Genomic DNA, 21208 nt, shown 5'->3' on the forward strand with positions numbered 1-21208 from the left:
TACGTTTTTCACTATGTAAGAACTGCATTTCCATAGGGAAAGCTAAATTAAACAATGCCTCGACGTCCATGCAGCCTCTCACCATCACACAGAGAGACACAACACAACCATGTTAACATGAAACGAAAACACAAGCTTTCCTTCACTTTTTTCTATGAATTTCTGAGGAGCTCTTGTAATCCTGGGCCATTTTGTTAACTGGTGCAGTGCAATTGAGCATTACCTATTACATTGCCCAAAAATACATAAATAAGAAGTAGAATATCTGGTAAGGAATTCTGTGGGCAATCCAGAAAACAAAGCTATGGAGATTCAAATGCTTTAGGGTCAGCCCAGGTCATCCTGGGGAGAGATTTCCTGGACATCCAACGGCTTTTTATCAAAACACAAATGGAATCCATTTCCTCCAAGACCTAAAGGTTGACCTCCAGCCGGGTGTGAGAAGTGAAAGACCTCTGACATCGTCATAGCCGCGCTCCTCGCCCACTGGGCGTGCTTGGGGGGTTTTTGGTGAAGCGAGCTCTACAGCAGAAAAGCTGTACTGAGCCAACACTACGATACATCAATACACTGACGTCCAAGCCAAGGAAACACCCTTACAGCTCATCTGTGATCTGGACATTCATTCACTCCATGTCCATAAGTTCCATTTAGATGATGTCTGTATCCATTACTGGCAGTAGTATAAGAAAAAAAAGCCATTGTGGGCAACAACAAAAAAAATACCATACATGGTCTTTTTTTTCAGTTTTGTTCTCAAAAGATGACCACTCATTTGTGGAACAGATTGTCACACAACTGATTACAACCGAGACAAGAGCAAGCGTAACAGACAAAACAAAGGAGGAAATGGTGACATTTCAATTTTTCCCCCCAAAACGCCTTGAACGGATCTGGGTCCCGTAGAGTTCTCAAACTGAAAACTCAAACACGCTACAAGTACCAAATCCACACTGGTCTGTTTATATGTTCTTCAAAATTCACAAAGAGACAAAGACAAAAAAAAGACAAAGGAAGTGCTGTTTTATGACAGTTTGCACAAAGGCACCATTGAGAGAGATCAGACATGACTGTGCTGGCTTCCCTTCCACTCGGTCAAAAACAACTCGTGCAGAGGGAGCGAGAGAAAGCGCTCTCTTTCACAGGGCTTCCTTTCAGGGGACTTATCATATGAATACATTGGCGTAACCCTTTTCCCTCCAAAACAATACGGGCTACTGTCAGCGAGGACAGAGGGGAGGGACCAGTGCTGTTGGGGGTCAGATTCCCTGTCACCAGAAAAGAGCAGCCACTGTAACCTGCCCACAGGCCTGTCCTCCCTGTACTGACTCATCAGGGATGCTAATTAAACCTGGTCTGGCGCAGACGTGAATGCCAGCTTCTTTTTGTCTGCTCTCAACTACGACAGAAAAAAGAAAGCTGTTGTTCGGAGGGCCGCGGAGGATATCTGCCAGGCCTCACATGCGCGCTCGCATTTCTGCACGGCTGCTTTTTATCATTTAAATGGCTCTGCTGAGGGCGCTGATTAAAACGCCTCCCCAACACATCCTTGTGAAGATGAAGTGTGCCTGTCTGTGTCCCCGGGGCCCGAGGTGGCTCTGCTCTTCAGTAGCGTCGCAGTAGAGGGTGGTTGTAGTGCTCAGGCCAGGCAGAGCTGGCGGATCGATAAGGGGCAGTGTTCAGTACAGGTAGACTGTTGCCAGGGGCAGCACGGTGCAGCTCGTCCCCCCCGCTCAGTAAGAGAGGCTCATGCTCAGTCTGAGCTCTACTGGCCGTGACGCAGCCAGACGGTCACAGTGGAGGACTCCAGGTCTGCTCCGGTCCTACGGTCAGTCTCAGGCCTGCTGCCCGCTGCGGGGAGCCGCACACATTTCACCGCACGCTCTCAGCACCCCAGCACCGAGCGCACCAAGCCAGGCGCGAAATGATCAACCACCGCTCGGCGGAACGAGGGGTTACACGGACGGGGGCCCTATCGGCACTTCCAGGAAATAAAAACTTGAGTGATCGGTCTAGCCGTTGTTTTTTTCTTTCTTGCGCTTTGCAGAGAGTGATTCAGTGCTTACGTGGCCCTAAATAATTTTCCACTTTTCGACTGTCTAACGAAACAAGAAGTTTAGATCATCATTTCCAAGCGCGTTACATAAGCCTGCAAAACACATGAAAAAAAAAGCTCTTTTCTCCCATCTGTCGTTACTTCAATCCACCAATACGTCAGCCATTCCTGCATAGGTGCCCAAGGCAGGCCGACATCCCCTCTCTCCCCAGGCTAAATGCCAGAGCAAGAAGCTCACACTGCAGCCCAAATTACCCTGGTATTCCCCTTCAGCAGCATGTCACACAACTCAAAGCACACATTTCAAAATGACTGGATCCTCATTACTGTTGCAGTATTGTTATACCCACTTCACCAAATTGTGGTGGAAAATGCACTTACACACGACTGTTTATGTATCCGGAATGGATATAGTGTTACTCACACAGTCTGTTCCAAAGAGAATACACAACAAAGCGTAACAAAATGACAGGAAAAAAGCATGATGTGATAAATGCTATATAGCAGAACTTGAGCAGAAAGCCAGTTTTAATAACAGCCAGACCATCAGGGGAGAAAATATATAAATACAATTCAATTCAATGATAAAGTTCACAAGGCCGTCCGCCTCTGTCCAGTTTGAGGAGGAAGGACACGTGCAAAGTCAGGTCGTCCAAATGAGGACGGAGTGTAGCACAGTGGGTACGGAACTGAGCTTGTAACCGAAAGGTCGCAGGTTCGATTCCCGGGTAGGACACTGCCGTTGTACCCTTGAGCAAGGTACTAAACCGAAATTGCTTCAGTATATATCCAGCTGTAAAGGGATACAATGTAAAAAATGCTATGTAAAAGTTGTGTAAATCGCTCTGGATAAGAGCGTCTGCTAAATGCCTGTAATGTAATGTAATGTAAATGAGTTTCAACACCCCAGATGCGTGAAGGGAGAAATGCCTTCCAAGGGTAGTAAAAGGTTAACCCCACTAAGGAAGCCAGGCACAGCATGCAGGTTAGCGTTCTGAGCGTCTGCCCAGCTCCTGACACACCAGCCCATGAACAATGCTAACAGGCTGCGCGTAACAAGTGAGGAATTAAGACACACTCCTGCACTGCAGTGAAAAGCCTGCCCCAAAATGAAAGAGGAAGATCAGCCAACAGCGTTAGCAATACTGGGAGAGTATTTATAGCGTGCGCTGGGGTTGGGCGGAATCCATTTTCACAGTCATGCCATCTTTGAAAACACTGCGGTATTAAAGTATACTGTTTCAATAGTAACATCTGAAAAATTTTGGCATATTAGCATGTTTATAAGTTCTAGCAACTGTTCGTTATGCATTTACATACTAGCCTATGCTATTGTAAACTTTTCAAAAGAAGGTTTGCTCTTGCAAGGGGTTTTAAACTAAACGCGGCCATCAATATGCTTATTTCTGCGTGACAGTTTTATGGCACGAATCTGGCGAGGTGCCGCTCCACATTCTGTTCCCCGCCGAGGCAAACGGAAAAAGATTTGTGCTTGGCTCTCCGCACATCGCCCATGTGCGGGCTAAACACTGCATTCCTGGTTACACTGTGTAGTTACAGGTTCATTACTTTTTTGCTCGGTCCATCTGTGTCAACTAAACTCAAATAGCCTTCTAGTTACACCACCTTCATAAAGCGGGAGTCTTGAGCACATTTGACTCGTCTATTGGTGCAGATTGCAGCTCCCTATCATGACAAGGGTGGAATCATTGAGCAATGACTGAAACTGATACGAACGGATATGTACAAATGGATTATTGGATTTTGTGTTCAGAAATCAATTAAATGAATTACGTTTTGAGTCAAATCTGAAAAGTGCCAGTGGAATAAACGATAAAACTTCCTGAAAATGTTTATTTTGCTGCTGTGCAGGCTGAGAAGGATGACTCATTTCCAAGTGCACGTGGCGATTCCAGGTTTTGCATTCCTCCTTATCCACCCCATTTAAATCTTTGGGCTTCCCTTCATAATGCAGTATAAAGTTAACATGCTGCCGCACTGGAACTGTCGTCTATTTTAGGCAACCAAATCACAGGCCTCCATCTTATCAGTCCTGCCTCGTCCTGCAGCCAATAGGACGACTTGTAACGCATCGATACTAATCTGATCACAACATGATGTTCTTTTTATTGAAGAGAGGCAGTGCTACACGGAGAGGAGCCGTTTTAAGGAACACTTAAAACAGGCGCTCTGAAAAGCGGAGTGCTGAGGGCTTACACGGTACTCAGATAAGACCGCTGCTCTTTTTACACGCCGTGATACATGGCATTAGCGGATATCAGCCCCTAGCGTGGTCCCGCAATTTCTCACAGAAAACGAATGAGCGTATAAATAGCGTAATTGCGTCTTTTAAGCACTTACACGCAGCGCTGCTGGGGTTACCCTTTAGATTCAGACAAATACACCAACACATTTAAATAAAAAATAAAAAATGTGAGCCCCTCCAGTTCAGAGACAGCAAATCCGAGAGGATATCCCTGAGGCAGAGCCAAGGATAATACAAAACCCAATAAGAAAACTTCACATGCTGTACTCGGAATGAACCCTGTGGATTATTTCAGAGGTAACTATCCAGACGAGCAGACAAAGAGGAGACTAATTCCAGGCAGCAGCTTTCCAGTAACCCCGGGGTAATTCCACAGTTAATTACAGTAACAAACCATAGTCTGAGAATTCTAGCACCATGTGACAAGATTACAACAGCGTATTATTCAACTCCAACATTTCAGCACTCTTCATTCATGACTTGGAGAACAAACCCCGCTGCAGATCAGTCCAAGAAAAACAACGACAAGCCACACCAAGTCGTGAGACAAAGTCTCTTTTCAGACATAACAAGGAAATAAAAAGAAAATATTTTTCTCAAATCAAAATGAATTTCACTCATTGCATCTTTACTCATGGATGGAAAAGGGCAGGTTTGCTGAGAAGTGGTTCTGAGCGTGGATAACACGCAGCCCACTTTCAATCGTTTAATTATTTAGACAAACAGCAAAAGCGTTGAAGTTGCTTACTACAAGCTACTTTCATCAGCTCTTTAACCTGGCGAATTTGTATTCATTAGGTCACTTTCAGTGCCAGTGTTCTGTGTTTTTAAGACGTGGGTCAGCACGCATTAAATTATTGATAGAAGTCTGGCGTACACTTAAACCCACTCCGCTCTAATCCGCTGGGTCCTGCAGCTTTTCTCCAAAATCCTCTTCCACTTCATAACCCTTTCCTGCTGTCGCCATGGAAACGCTTTGAAAGCCAGAGCTTGATTGACGGGCAGTGTGGTGCTGCCGTTCTGAATGACTGGCTCTCTCTCCATTTGGAACACTGATGTCATTATCTCTGACGGCTGGAGAAACACAAGGCCGCTCTCCGTTTGTATGGCCGCGCCCTGTCAAGCGGGGGGTGGCAGACCTGAACCAATCAAGCCCTGGATCATTATTACTACTCATTTACCTATTTATTTTTAAATCAACTACAGGTACCATCGCCTGTTTCCACAGCAGCCATATTGTGTGAAACCCTATGTTGGTACCCCATGTTAAAGTGTGCTTGTGTGAACATTAATTAGGCTACACTTCAGAGCGTTTACAAGCATATGGCACACACATGCACCCAGTGATCCTGCCACATCAAACGCTTCCGTTTTAAATGTATCCCATTCAGCTGGATCATTCCTATTCAGGCACCGCACCTTCATGGAAAATATTACCCTGCCGGCAGCCTTCATTTCATCAAAGATCTTGATGTACCCTAACGTATGGTGCATGTTAGATGCACAGACACAGAGCCACAGTCAGGGGGTAGATGGTGAGATCTAACCTCCTCTCTTGATGCGGTTTGCTCTGCAGCGATGGTGAAATTCCCTGGTTTCGAGCGGTGTGAACGCGCGGGCCTGCTCCGGGGCCCGGTGCAGGACCCACCCTCCCCTCCGCAGACCGCGGAACAGGTGGCCCCTTCGATAGGGCCGGCCATAAAACACAGGCAGGCAGAAGGGTGTGTTTCAGCCTGCTGCTACCGCTGCTCTTTCACAGGCTGTAAATAACCTCCATAAACTCATTTGCAATTCTCTTTCACATGCCAGTGAGCTGTGGGTGTGCTGCAGCGGCCTGGCTGGGCTGGGCTGGGCTGCGGTGGGGACAGGGTCGCTGCCTGTACCCCCCCCCCCAAACCCACCACCGCAAACCCCTCCTCCCACCCGCAAACAATCAACACTTGCATCTGCAGCAGTTGTCTCCTAGTGATAAGGACCCCACCAGGGGAGGGGGGGGAGCACAGAAGCAACGTCTGATGGCAGCCTCTGAGATCAGATCAATACCCATTCAAAGGGGCCTGAATTCAGACCATTCTTCTTTGCGTTTCAATAAGGAAAACAACAACCGGAAAATAAAAAAATAATTAAATAATTTAAAAAAAACAATGTGATTACACAACAGAGCCTCCGCAAATCCTCTGACCTGCTTGGAGAGCTTCTGCCTCTCCTTTTTAATTCCTTTGACTGACGAGTAATTGAGGATCTCTAATAAAGAATTTCTTCTTTTTTCAAAGCCCCTGCTGTCTGAGAAAGTCCTGCCTCCGCTGCGCGCCAGGACTGTCGTCCTCTGAAGAGCCTTTGGGAGGGGAACAGCTCCCCTGCTCAGATAAAGAGTGCTATCAGATGAAAGCGGCACTCTCTCCGTCTCCAGACGGGCTGCAGTTCTCTTTTAATCTTGTTTTAGCGCGCGGTATCCGCAGATCTGGCCGGGCAGATACGGGCTCTCGGATGACAGGGGGGGATTTATTGAGCGCGCTCTGTGATACACTGACTGATTGCTGACGCCGGGCCACCGCGGCCCTCTGCGACGCTCACGTCGGTCGCTGCGCCATCGACGCGGTGGCCCTCGCTCTCGCGGCCCCGCCGGCCTAATGGAGGGCCGCCTGCGTTATTCGGCTCTCATTAAGGGCGGCGTGCGACTCCCAGACGGCCGCAGGGGCTCCGCGCGCCGGGGCCCGTCGCTAACAGGCTTCTCCGTCAGCCCGCTAGGATCACGGCCTCCTCCAGCGGCCGCATTAGCACCCGAGAGCGGCTATCTGATACCCCCACCCCCGCCCCCGCCCCCGCCCTCCCTCCCCCGCCCGCTCCTGAGGGGGCCGGGGAACTGCAGCTGTCCCATTCGGCCGGGGGAACAGCTGTGGGGTCTGAGTCACCCCTGGCCTCTGAGGGGAGAGTACGCAATGCTACAGCCGCTTGACCTGTACTGTCCTTACTGAGGAATGCGCAGCAAGTCCCCTTCAACGCCCCCGTGCGCGGCCTCTTGACCCCCCCCTGCCGAAAGCACAACAGCCCCCCTCTCTCTGCGTGTCCTTGGTGGATCAGCTGCAAAGGACTCCATCAGCGCTCCCCCATGTGATCGCTGCAGGCTCTCTGTGTTAGTGCTGCAGACCCCGGGGGCCGCGCACCCAGATCACATTCACTCCGGCTCACCAGCCACTCCGCCGCCCAAATGCTCCAGCGCACTGTCGGAGGTGCAAGGAACCGTGGGATAATCATACATGGATGGCAACAGACTTACAAGCAGGGCCCTATCTAATCATCGAACACATTAACAACCCTCAACAAACCGCACTTGTTTTCTTTGTCCCTCTTGCCACCCTCACTCTTATTGGAATCGATCTTTTCTGCAGGAGAGAGCAGCATACCCTTTCCCTCAGAGTGTGAGGAGAATTTCAATGGCAATTTTCCATTTCAGTAATTCCACGCGGTGCAGGGCAGGGGAGGGGAGGGAGGGGAGGGGGGGTTTAACAGCAGCTATGGACAAATATCCTGCACAAGCCTGCACAAACCAAAATGCCATTTTCAGCAACAAAATAATCTACAATAAAGAGGAAAAAACAAAAAACTGAATTCCAACAGCTGCCTTGATAACAGAGGACTACAGTTCAGAGAACATTTGGCACCGTGGACTTGAGTACTAATCAAACATGGTCAACATGGTAACCTTTTACCTCGTGCTTTAGATACACGTGCAGATGCAGTGCACAGGAGCCGTTTATCTGCCTCTGCAGGTAAGACAGCGGTCTGCAGAGATCTACCTAACCCCCCCACCCCCACAACAGGTAATTGGATTGTGTGCTTGAGCCGGCGACTGAAATAGAAATGCACAGGGAGCTCCAGGTGAAGCCAGCGGAGATTCGGCAGGTCAGCCAGGTCCCATCTCAGCAAATGTCAGAGTGGGTGAGCTGGCGCGGGACTGCGTGGGGGTGGGGGGCGGGGGCGGGCCACTTCAATTTTCACATGGCATGCAACGGTGCGCTTTGAGTGGACTCTGCGCGTAATCTCCATGTCCTGCACTGAGATTTTTCTGGACACAGAAATTTAAGAAGGGAGGCGAGCGGCGTCTGGTGCTGCTGCGGCCCCCTGGCCTGCGATCGGCCGCGATGAGTCACCTCCGTCCCCAATCCGGCGCCCCGGGCCTCCGCACAGACGGCTCTGACGCTAACCCCACGCCGGCTGATAACCGGGGAAGAAAAGGCATAAATAAAGCATTCGCTATCACTTTCATCTGAGCGCGCGACACACATACATATAAATTACACGGGGATGATTGGGGAAGCGGAGGACTGCGCTCTGCTGTGATCGCTCCGGAGGGGGGGGGGGCGGGGGGGGGGCGATCTGGCAGGCTGAACCGCAGCCTTGGGGCTAATGGAATCAGAGAGAAAATGTCTGCGCCCTTCATGTCACAGACCATTTCCAGGCAATTTATAGGGAGGCAGCTCTCGCACGGCACCGGTGGACAGAGAGGCAGCGCCTCCAGGTCCTGACAAGTTGCCAGATTGATTTTCCCGGCGTGTGAAGAGCGGCTCCATTAACGGGTCCGGCCGCGCCCCCGCTCTGGAGCGCGAGCCGAACCCAGGAGACGTCCCGAAACGTCTCCCCCTGAAACCACGCGCTGCACAGGCTCTCCCAGATTTCACACATGAAGGATGCGTTTCGGAGAGGAGGCTGTAACACGACACACTGGGTATTACCGCTAGCCGCTAGCCTTTCATCGATCAATGCTCAAAGAGCGGCGGAGGAGTCTCTATGCAAACATCACTTATCACAGCCCAGATACGACTAATTATTGCAGATCTAAAGTGTTCGAGACGTATGCAATTCATTACCTCAGATGTGCATGGCAGAGAGAAAGAGAGGATGTGAAATCCACTGCTTAGTCTATGGGCTAAAGCCCTCTCACGTTGCTGCCTCTCCGCCATGTTGACCCGAAAGAAAACACTTCACACTGAGATATGCAAGGCATGAGATTGGATTGTAATAAAATATGAAATCCTTGCATGTCATAAATGCCACACAGGGCGCTGAAGAAATTGAACATTTTCCCCATAACCCAACAGCGGGATAACATTGCAAGAATATTTTCCGCAGTCAGCTGCACTCAGTACATTATGTAGTCAGTGGAAGTCAGGCATCTTCAGAGAGAGGACTATGTGAGAGAGCCTTCCATATCAGTGAAAAGCCAACACAGACAGAATAGCTGAATCACAGCTTTGCCACAGAATAACTAGGCTCATGTATTATAGAAAATATCAGAGAAAGCATTTCTCCCTGGATTGAATACAAAAACATAGGCTACATTTTGTTTAGAAATGAAAACAGTGAAAGCAGCACTTCAACAAGATGACAAATGCTCAATTACGTTTTCCCCCAGAATCAGAAGGAATGCAAGGAATTTCAAGAGCAAAACATAATGGTTCTGGCAGTGGCAATAATTTGCAAGTCATGGGAATCTCGGTAATGTGTAACTGTCACAAGACAAGGCTGTAATGCTAACCAAAAGCTCAATAACAGCCTCTGAAAGGCTGTAAATCTGGAGACCAATGAGCACACAAGGCCAGAAACGTGTACGCTAATAGTAAATGCAGAATCGGCCATGTTTAGTGATTAAGATGGCCCTGGATGGCGCTAGTAGAAAAAGCCCACCCTGGTGGAGGTTTCAGACATGAAAAATAACCAACCCGTTCACACCAACACAAAAACAGAACTTGAGCAAACAAACTAATAATAGCATAACAGCTCCAAGAGGTATTCTATGAATTCATGACGAGAGGCTCAAGCTCTTCCCTCAGTGGTGGACATCTGCACAAAGTGCCGGCAGGCTTCACAGAAATATTACAGGCCCAGTGCCTGGGACTTTTACAAAAGATGACTGGCTTATTATAATATGAGCCCATAAGCCTGGCTCTATATTGTCACATTAGCAAAAATTCTTAAAATTGAGCACCATATTATTTTTCCTTACTTCACCTCGGGTTTCCTTTTTTCACATTCAAAACTGCTACATGGGAGACAATACCCACTCCATTACCTTCTGGAAACCGATTCATAAGGCTGCTGATAAGACCATTTGGGCAATAAAGTGAACTTACGTTCACCCTTTGGTTGTGAACCAAAACTGCCAGTTCATATCAGACTCAGTCAAATTGACCCGTTTAACAACTGGTCCCAAACGCTGACAAAAACAAACAATCGCTTTAGCCAATCTGCCTCATCACGGCCATCTTCTCAAAGAGAGAGAGAGAAAAAGAAAGTTTCCTTATTGGTCGAAGGATGTCCTGTACTTCAACCTCATCTAATTTAATGGCACTAAATTTCGAAATCAAATTGGTGACCCGCTGAAGTGGAGACTGAATCTCATCAATGCTGCTTTTCATAACCATCTTCCTGACTACTGAGCCAACGGCATGAGCTGAGGCGCCTCATAGTAGCGAAAAAATGCAGGACAGGACAGCAATCAATCCATGGTGCGCAAGCAAAGCGGGACTTTTTAAAAAGGTTATAACAGGTGATGACCCTGACTTGAACCACAACATTCCACAATTCCTGTGGTTTCATTCAGCAAATCCTCCTTGAAGTCTGACATTTGTGTTGTTTATTGATCATAATATTTACACAGCCATTGGTAGCACTGCAAGATTAAAAGAGAAAGCAATTAATTTGAATAAAACTTTGAAAACAAAATGTCATGGTCTAGCTAGCTACTCTTATTATTGCAACTGCATGGCTCTTATTATTGCACCTAACGCTAGTATTGGGCCATAACACAAACAGTTGGTAACTTGGAGATAATAGCTAAATGCTTGCACTTACACTGTTTTTCAGTTCCCATTCGTGTTAAATCTGTCAAAATGGAATTATGAATGACAGCTGCTATAGCCTAAATACAGCTGATTGCTATTATTGGGAGGCATATTAGCCTGTGTGGCAAAAATTCCTTTTTGATCAGAATGGCAAAATATTATTTGCAGCTTTTTTTCATTCCTGCTATTTCATTATACTTCTGTCACAAGCGTCATAATGAAATTATGAACAACATACATTTATTGTATTATTGTGAGTTTGCATATGGCCGAAAGTTATACAGTTATTTTATTAGAATGCAAATGAATTTATGGAAAATGCACATTTTGGAATGTACTGCGTTCCAAAGACACAGCATACCATGGGCTAGTGCAACCGCTGGATTTAAATTCATCGATTCAGCTTAGAATAAATGCCCACAACCTGCATAATTGAAGGGTGAGCTCAGTTGTCCAACATTTATTTGGATTTTGCAGCAGAATGAATAGCTTTCCTAAATGGAAGCATCTGGAATACTGTTAGGCTGAGGTTAAAGTCATTTCTGTCCAAGGGCATTATTTAGACCTACATTTTGACACTGTGACAGCCAACAAGCTTAACTGTGCTTGTGTGTGTGTCCACTCCTCAACAGGTAGGCTACTTCAGGCCAAACGGCCAAATCCATTTCGGTTAATTTCCAGTCGCTCTCCAGTGTCGGCTCCATAACTCACATGGTCTAATGTGGAAATGCAGCCCTCAGCAGAGCTCTGTCCTCTGGATGGCACAGAGGAAATGGCACCTGGGACCGGCACAGCTGATGAAGCATTCAATAAAATATTCAAACCGCCAGAGCCAGCACTGATCCCCTGGCCTTGAAAAAAGAGAAGAGGAAAGATGTGTAAATGGAACCCAAGCAAGCTCGCAGCAAATGATGAGGGCAAGTCCTGCTTCAGGGTAAAAATGAGAAATGATCTGACGATAGCGCAGCTTGTCAGGGGCTGACACATGCCTTCCCCGTGGTTATAAATAACCAGCTACAGTTGTTGGGGGAATTAAAACAGTCAGTCACCCTGCACGCTTCTTTGCACTCCCCTAGAAAATAAAACAAAAATATGAAACACGGCGTAGGGGCTGGAGGCTTCCCCCGAGGGAGTGGGGGGGGGGGGGGGAGGGGGGTGCGGTGGAGTCCAGGACTTCCCAGAGGCTCACGTTCTCCACATGGCTCCTTAGCCTCCATCTTAGAGGCCCAAGCTCAGCAGCTGCCAGGCCCCTCTCTGAAATCCACTGCGTTCACTGCACTCGGCACATATGTTCGTTATTGATCAATTAAGTGCTTTAATGAAGTCAAGAGCAGTCTGCGTCAGTCTTGCAAGACTGGCTTTGGCGTCTGATGATTTCCAAATTCTTGTAATTTGATAAATCACCCCTAACAACCCTTTCCTCCAAGAGCAGCTGTTCCTGAGGGCAAACTCTGCACCACTGTTCCACTCAGATGGTTCATGGTAGAGGGCCTCATTTGGCATTAGGGTCACACCCAAGAGTGAGCATTAAGCACAGATGTGGAATCACAGGTATTCGGGGGGGTGGGGGGGGGGGGGGGAGAAAAAAGAACAAAAGGAAACTCCAACTGACTGACTAATGCCTTGACAGTATCTTATGCCAATGTGATTCTCCAGAAACTGCAGGAGGATTTTGAACTTGTGTCATAAACATTCGATCACTGGCGGTAATTGCCAAGACCACATGGCAGGTCAGGGGAGGAATAAATCTGCCAAATATCAACGACTAATAGAGTGCGAGCCAAGGTTTAACCACAGTGATCCAGCTGAACCAACAGCCGTAACATTCCAGGCCAAAACCAAATCAAAGGTGGACTAACAGCCGTTGCTCTTGCAAAGGCTTCCATGAAATCAGTCATGGAAACACCGGCAAACCCCTTCATTACACAGACACAAAGATCTTTACATTTTCACTGGGAATATTACACGTGTGCAACCTGAAGCTACTGGATGAATGCCAAAAAGTCTGGTGCAAGGTTTCAAAAAGGCCAAAATGGGTCAGGGGCATGTGCAACTTAATAAATTAACATTTTGTAAGTTTAGCAAGTAAAGTCTTTATAAAGTAATGCCTTTCCACTGGTCAACAAACCTCTTCACCTAGTGTCTAGGCCTTAAACCCTGAAGTCCCTACCTGGAGCACAATGTGTAAAACCTGACCTACTGAAAAGTCCAATGCAAATCATATGCCCCTAAAATGTTTGGGAAATTTTCTGTGTGGAACAGTGTCGTGCCATCTATGAGTATAATCATGAAATGACGAGCACTTTTCTAACAGAGAAGAGGAACATGTGTGCCATACGCACTCTAGCTAAGCATGAAAATAAAGACCAGCTGCCGGCATACCCAGCACCTCTTGAAGCACTCCTTCCATGACCAAACAGCACAGGAAAGCATTAAAGAGCACAATGGCATACGGTGCTCATTACAAACCAGCCCTTCCAGAAGAACAAAGTCCATTCCCAACACTCGCTGTCGTCATCTAAAAAACTTCCTTTTGGGCCCTGTTGAGGCCGGCAGAGGGAAATTGGGGAGGAAAGAGAACTGAAATGAGCGATTCCAATATTGCATTTCACCATAAGCCACAGAAAGTGTCTGACATGACAGTTACAAATTTTATGTGGTGAAGAGACTGTCCGGGATAAAACCAAGGTGAACCCCCTGACAGGTCCTAAGTCGGGGGAGGGGGGGACACTCACCAAAATAAGGCAGATCATCTTTCAGTCAATCCTTAAATTAACATGGAATGTTCTTTCACTTTTCTGTTTCATTGTGAACCGAAACTGGCCAGACTGTTAAAAATGTAAGCCACAATGTACACACTCAATTGTATTAGACATGGAGGAATGAATAACTCTTTTTGACAACTATCTTTGATATTCTCTGCTGACAGTATGCAGCCTAAATTCATCCTAGTTGATGACAGAAATGTACTCTAGAAAGAAAAGGAAAATCTATAAATGATTGGCTACAGCTGAGGCTAAATGTCCCACGTTTTCTTCATTAGCTTTTAAATTTCACTTCAGTTTCTGTAGGGAATTAAAGCTATATACTGCATTTCATATTTGTTTATTTCTGCAATACTGGTCTATTTGATATTATGGCAACAAACTTTAGAACACTGTATCTGCAAGCACCAACAACCAGGAGCTATGTACAAAATGGCTGCACAAAGGTTTTAGTTAATAAGCATGATGTGTAACCTATGTCTAACATTTGTTAAAACTGATATTGGAATGTACAAGCAATTAACCACCCAATTCAGTGTGGTAGCCTAAAACTTCGTACAGACCCATATAAGCATGTCAATTCATAGCTTACACCAAATTTTACACACAGTACTTTAGACTAAATATCGCATGGCACACGTTTTACGATTTAGTGACTCTTCCTCCAGAATTTAGGTAAGAACACCCAACAGGTTTAACAAGATTCACTACAAACATACAGTTGATGAGAAGGTCATGTATTAGGCTATGCTTTTCAAACTTTTAGAAAATGCTGGAGAAGCATGAATGTCTTCTCCATAAAACGTATTAGCCTATATATTGCTTTTATCCTAACAGGATTAGTATCTAGAGCTATGGAGAGAATTCACTATACAAGGCTTAGGCAACTATCTGCTGTGTTTACAAGACTGGAGAACTTGAGTTTTAATGTGCAATAACATTTCACAGATTAAAGCAATACGCTGAAATGTTTGAACACTGAGCCTCATCTTCACTGATAAAAGCAGTGTGTGGATCTCTTACAGATGAAGTTACTTATATTCTTCTGATCAATGCTCTGATTTTACCCTACAGGCAGAAATAAGAGCATGCTACACTTCTTTTAAAAATAATTTAATCATGCAACCAAAGCATAAAAAATGCTAACCATGTCCAAATGGATCCTAATCATGCTCCAATCAAATATAATTGTTGTCAGAACAGAGATCCCGTTTAAAAAATGTGAATCACTGCGCTGTACTGATGCTGATCGAGTGCACCGCAGGCAAAAACATTAGTCACTCTCTGTCTAGCTGTTCCTGTGTGCATTCTACCTGCACTGAACTTCCTACTGCCCATCAATCAATTTAGTGGAAGGTGTAATTACTTGCTATTAAAATCCATAGACTGACAGGCCCTATGCTCTTTGCTGAATTGGTAACTTTGGTGGGGGGGGGGGTTGACATAGACATGTTCTTATAAATCGTGATTAAAATGCCAGAGCTCAGTGCTGTACAGGGCCTTCACTGGTGATTCAGCTTTCCAGTCATGAGTGCCTACTTATGGTATTGGAACAGCGGGCTGCAAGCTGAGCTGACTACACATTATAGGCCATTCTCATAGTGGTGTCACACAATGACAGCATTGAACAGGAGAAGCAGCAATATATATGAGCATTTAGTTAGATATCTAACGTTCGGGAACATATTCAAATATATTCCATCTTTTTCCTGTTCACCATGAATGTTAGCAAACGCCACAACGTTCGCTAACATTACCTAACAGTCTGAAAAGGTAGTGCGCCGCAAACAAAAATGACTGCTGACAGGGAAGACACCGAGAGAACAAAGGTTGCCCATTTCATCCTCACATCGAGTGATGACTTCCTCGGCATATGGTTCAATTCTGCAGACCTCTTCATCAGTTGCACTACAAGACAATACTGAGCGTACTCGTATATCTGTCATGTCAGGACCACTATCAGTGAAGTCCTCTAATATCGCAGAAAGTACTGCAAAAATGACCCTCCATTTAGTCACATCCCTTTTTAATAGTTTGCCAACTATAGCTAATTATCTCAGAGTACCTTTTACCTGACACAGTTAGCTAGCTAGCTAATGTTAGCTGGCTATTGACTGTGGCTACAGAGCATCGTCAGCTATACAGCTAATGTCAGTACTAAGATATCTACACACATCATAAATTAACTTAGCTACTGAACAAGTTGTTGAAAAGCTACGATTTTTGATGGGGTCCACTTGTTTGCTCCTAGTTAACTTGGCTAATGTTAGTTTGCGGCTAGCTAGCGAATACTGCAGTTCTGCCAACTTAGCTAATTTACTACATAACTAGAATTATTGCAATTGGTGGATAATGTTAATAAAAACATAGTTACTGGTTTTTAAGAATTCTTAATGAATAGCTTTCATTACAAAATAGAAATTGGTTCATGTTAAAAACCTAGATGGGTATGTAGCCTCGCTAACTATAACAAAAAAAAATGGGATTCCCATGTAGGGTTTGTTATGGTCAAGTTTTCAAATTTGATAAGAATAATCCACCTTTCCTTTATTAGCCAAAGATATTTTAGGTAAAGACATGATCGGATTAGAGCTAATTTACAACCAAACACAAAAAAGTAACAGTTGCTGTAATAAAAAAATAAAAAACTTGCATGTCTTGTAAACTGGTTAGCTAGCTAGCTAGCCAACATAAACAAACCAACGATAATTGTCAGCTGTCAATGGAGAACGAAAGAAGCTGGTTTATTTTCTAGTGGAAACACGTAGGCACTGCAGAGTGCATAAACACAATTACTGCAGTTCATGGCTGAGCGTCATATGATACCAGTGGGAAAAGATTAAACTCCACCCCTTTGGGCTGCTTCATGGAGTATTTCAGAGAGGCTAGTTTTCCACAAAATGTAAATCAATGTTTATTGGCAGAGACTATGTAAAGTAATCCTTACAAGATAACCACAAAAAATCATTGGCCTGAAGGTTTTGATTGCCTACCCTCTGCACCCCAGCCCACCCCCCCCCCCCCCTCAAAAGCAGGGATTTTGACATTTACTGTAAGTAAAAACACAATTCAAAGGGCTTCACCGATGTAGCCTATGTTTATCTTTTCAAATCAGCATTAGCATATAGCTAGTTAACTCATGACAATGAATCCTTGACTGAATCTAATTTCCACAGAATGGCTGAAACAAACTTGCAGAAAATGTGGTTTGCAACATAACATATTTAATGCTTCAAAGGTTTTCCACTAACAAAAAGCAGAATTAAGTCAAATCTAATCTATTTTAAGCTCTGAGTAAGTAGTAATATGACATAGCATTGCAAGCAGTCAATCTGCATTCCAGAAAAAGGATGGATTTTAAAACCGCAGGATGCCATGGGGCTTGCGTGCAGTCTAGAATCCAGAAAGCATAACTTAATAGCAACACATCTGTTGAAAGTCTGCAACAAATACTGCGGAAACCCAGCATGTGCTGCTGAAATTGTGTAACCATTTCACCACATTACCTAGATCTCATATTGTCTCAGGTGCGTCTGATTTATGAGCAATGATTGCTGGAGAGCATCTATGATACATTACGCCATAAATGACAGACTTACGGGGGGGACTGGCAACAAGATATGAGGCCCAAGGCAAAAACATGATCCGGACTGAAGAGGAAGATGAGGAGCTTATTTAGCTTGTGCCAAGACCACAAGTGTTTATTTGCATCCTACATCCTAAGGACGTTACACGACATGATACTTTCTCCACAATTTAAAACTCTTGTATTATGACAATAATACTAAATAATACTACATTACCAGAGAAACATTAGCAACATAGCCACATAACATCTTGGAGATGAACAAAGGTATAGGCCTAATACAAAATTTTTGTACTTAGCGAGTCTCAGCTGACAGTCTCCGATTACCGAATATTATGACCCAGACCAAGTTGACACCCTGATACACGATGTCTGCCCAACTTCCAGAGATGTTTTTCACAATATACCAATGATCATTAAGTAAGTACTTTACAAGTTTTAATGTCAATAGGCAGCTGTGATTCAGACCAACCCAACACTGACCAATAACACAGAACTTGTCAAATATGACCCAATCAGAATCCACAAAACCAATGTCACATCCCATTTAGAGCTAACAACTTTTTATTATTGCAACGTATTGATTTTACACTTCACATTTCTTTCATTCCTAAAACTGTACATTAATTAAAGACTGCCATGGGAAACAAATGAATAACAAACAGGCCTAATTAGACTAATATTCATTTTGTATATTTTTAAATAAAATATATTTTTCTTTAAACTGTACTGGACCATTTTGGTTTGACTATTTTAGTTTTGCTCTGACTCACAAAGCTAGTCTCAATTTTGCAGTGGCTGTTTTTTTTCCTAGTAGAAAGGTCGATTTCTACAGTACATTTTCTATTCACAATTTTCACAATCAACAAATTCCTGAACTAACATTTAATTTCCGGAGCACAATTTTTTTACGATACACAATACTACACTGGGGAAGGAATAACAGTCATGCTGAGATACAGGTTTGGAAGTGTTCTGTGCTTTACTTGAGACGGTAAACAATGTTATTAATCGCGCAAATGTGGCCAAAAATAGCACGCCGTCTTCAATGATAATGGTTCATCACACGGCAGAAGCCATCAAATTCAGAGAAAATGGGATGAAATGAACGCTTCAGAGGAAATGAGTCACGGTGGTGTTGCACAACACTGATATAATTAAGCTTAACTGTAACAGTGCAACAGAGAATTAAGCATATTCTATTCAATGAATGGTAATAGTCAGGGAAGCATTGTCAATATTAATCGAGACAGTACAAACACTCTCAATGAAACATAGAGCAACACAGTCACAATGATACAGCAAGTCGTGATCTAAAAAATGGACATAAAATATCCCGACTATGAGAATGCACATAAAATGAAAGAGTAAATTAAGAGTTAGATGTGGAGACATGTCTGCAGGCAGTGTTTTGCTGTTTGCTCCTTTCTTTCCTAGAAAGTCCGTTTTGATTCTCCAGATAAAAGAGATGTTGCTCAATACAACCAACAGAGTGCTACTGAGAAAACATCCTGAGCCTATTTACGCCCACACGAACAACGGAGACATCTGGCTATATCAGACTTTATAGTGCACAAAAGTCCATTTGTCTTTGAAATTTAACACCATTGCCCGCTAATAACTGGTGCCTCAGCCACCACGTAGGCCAGGTTACACTGCAGTGCACTATAATGAAAACATTTTTTTAAAGCTTAATGTAGCCTAGGCCACACTTAAACCAGTGATTGTCATCCCTGATCCTGGAGATCTACCATGACAGGGGGTCTCGTAGGCACTGGTCTGGAGTGACCTGTCCCAACTCTCTGACCAAGTGGCCTCCTCATTCGTACCCATTTGCATTCTTTGCGCAAGGCATGAAATCGACCTCCACCCCAGGAGATGGTAAACAAAACCAAGGTGAAGGCTGAAGAGCTGACCTGTCTTGTGTATACACAGCAAGAGAATGGACAGCTGGAGAACAGTGAAGATGATGTCTGAGTCTGATTCTGAACGTAAGCCAGTTAGCACTGGCTCTATAAAGCGCAGTCTTGTTTGTGACGGAGAAGGAAAAAAGAGCAGAAAAGGCGTAGGAGGCGTTCCATGTGGGTTAAGCCATGGTTGCTACAGCGACAAGCACAGGGTGCTTTCAGGAATTTGTGTCGCAAACTGGAGGGGGAAGAGATTGCAGATTTCAAGAATTTCACCAGGTTGCTTCCTACCCAGTTTTGCATGTTAGGAGAGTTGTACAGTGGCAGAATACAAACTGCTAATGACAGCTGTGACAGCAAGCTAGCTAGGCAGTGACATTTTGTTTTCAATTTCTTATTCAAATGAAGTGCTTTCTCTTTGAATCTTGGAATGCTACCAACAGCCATATAAATAGCATAATCGATAAACAGCACAAATGTCAGTCACCAAAGATGATTGGCTGAATGAAGCAGCGGTAATTATTTTGTTGTGGTTACCGTCTTTAAAAATCTTTAAAAATAACATTTTTTGAAGACCTTGGAACATCTACGTTTATAGAATAGTGTATTTTCTTTCCTTGCGTTTTCGTTTTTTTTGCATAAAAAAAAACACAGAATCCTGCATTGACGTGACCACTGGACCCATTCTCTCATTTCTTTTTTCTTTATTTATTCTGCCAGGTTTGAGGAAATCCACTCCATTGGCGGTGAAGGCCAAACTGCGGATCAGGTGTGTGCTAACCCACACCAAGGTACCACCATACCCTGTTTATGAACCAGGGAAACTCTGAGTTTGGGTGTTTACCCTTCACATTTAGGATAAATGTATGAACATTTAAATTTACACTGTAAAACAAAAAAAAAGTACCCACACCGGTTTTAGCTACCGCACAACCCAAGCAATGGCAGTAAAACTGTTGGGAAAACTGGTGCCATTTTGCTGGAAGCTGGTGCACCAAAAGAAAAAACAAGTAAATCTTGTTTCTCTGGCTTATGCAGGGATCACTGTGTGATCGTTTCCTGCTATGCTGGAAACTGGTCCAGAGGCGGTGCTTGTGGCGTACACACGTATGGCATTGGTGGCATTTTGCTGTCCAAACAGTCCAGTGCTTTCTTCACAGAAAAGGGCCTCCTCCTGTCAATGATCTGCTCCAGGGAAGAACAGCCACCTCAGATGTCAGCTGCAGAATTTTTTTTTGTACTTTTTTGAAGTAGCTATAGCAACCATTATGTCTAAAACAAACACACTGCAGTGGGCTCTATCCCTCTCTCAGGTCAGCCTTTGCTGCCACACTCTAGTAGTCTTAATCTGTCCACAGACTCCAGGTAGGTCTCCACACCAGATAACACAATGTTTTTTTTTTGTTTCTAAATAAGACTATTTTAAGATATGTAATTAACAAAACAAACACCGCTCGTTTTGTTTTTAAATCGTCTGAAATTCTCCACTAGCCGGGCTACACGCACAACTGAGCACAAGGACAAGCCTGCGTGGACCACTTAAAATTCCCTTTCAGACTTGTGCATTAATAAATAGCTTTGAAAGAGTGCTGGGTCATGGCTCATTTGCAACATAAAGCAAACAGCAGAAGGAGGCATGTAAGCAAACAGGGCCATCCACAGAAGTGACTCTTCTCTCTAGTGCAACCTTTATGTGCAGAAATGAAATACCCTTCCACAGGACTGGACTTCTTATAAATAATAAATTACATTAATAAATCAAACAACGGCCTTGGGAAAGGAAGGA

General features: G+C 44.6%; 1 protein-coding gene across 2 annotated transcripts in view; it reads right to left on the minus strand.

Moving 5' to 3' along the window:
- Nucleotides 1-21208, minus strand: part of znf609a (zinc finger protein 609a) — a 109748-nt gene that overhangs the window by 66343 nt on the left and 22197 nt on the right. The gene's annotated exons all lie outside the window — the stretch shown is intronic.

This window comes from Anguilla anguilla, chromosome 16 (assembly GCF_013347855.1).
Source record: "Anguilla anguilla isolate fAngAng1 chromosome 16, fAngAng1.pri, whole genome shotgun sequence".
Classification (NCBI taxonomy): Eukaryota; Metazoa; Chordata; class Actinopteri; order Anguilliformes; family Anguillidae; genus Anguilla; species Anguilla anguilla.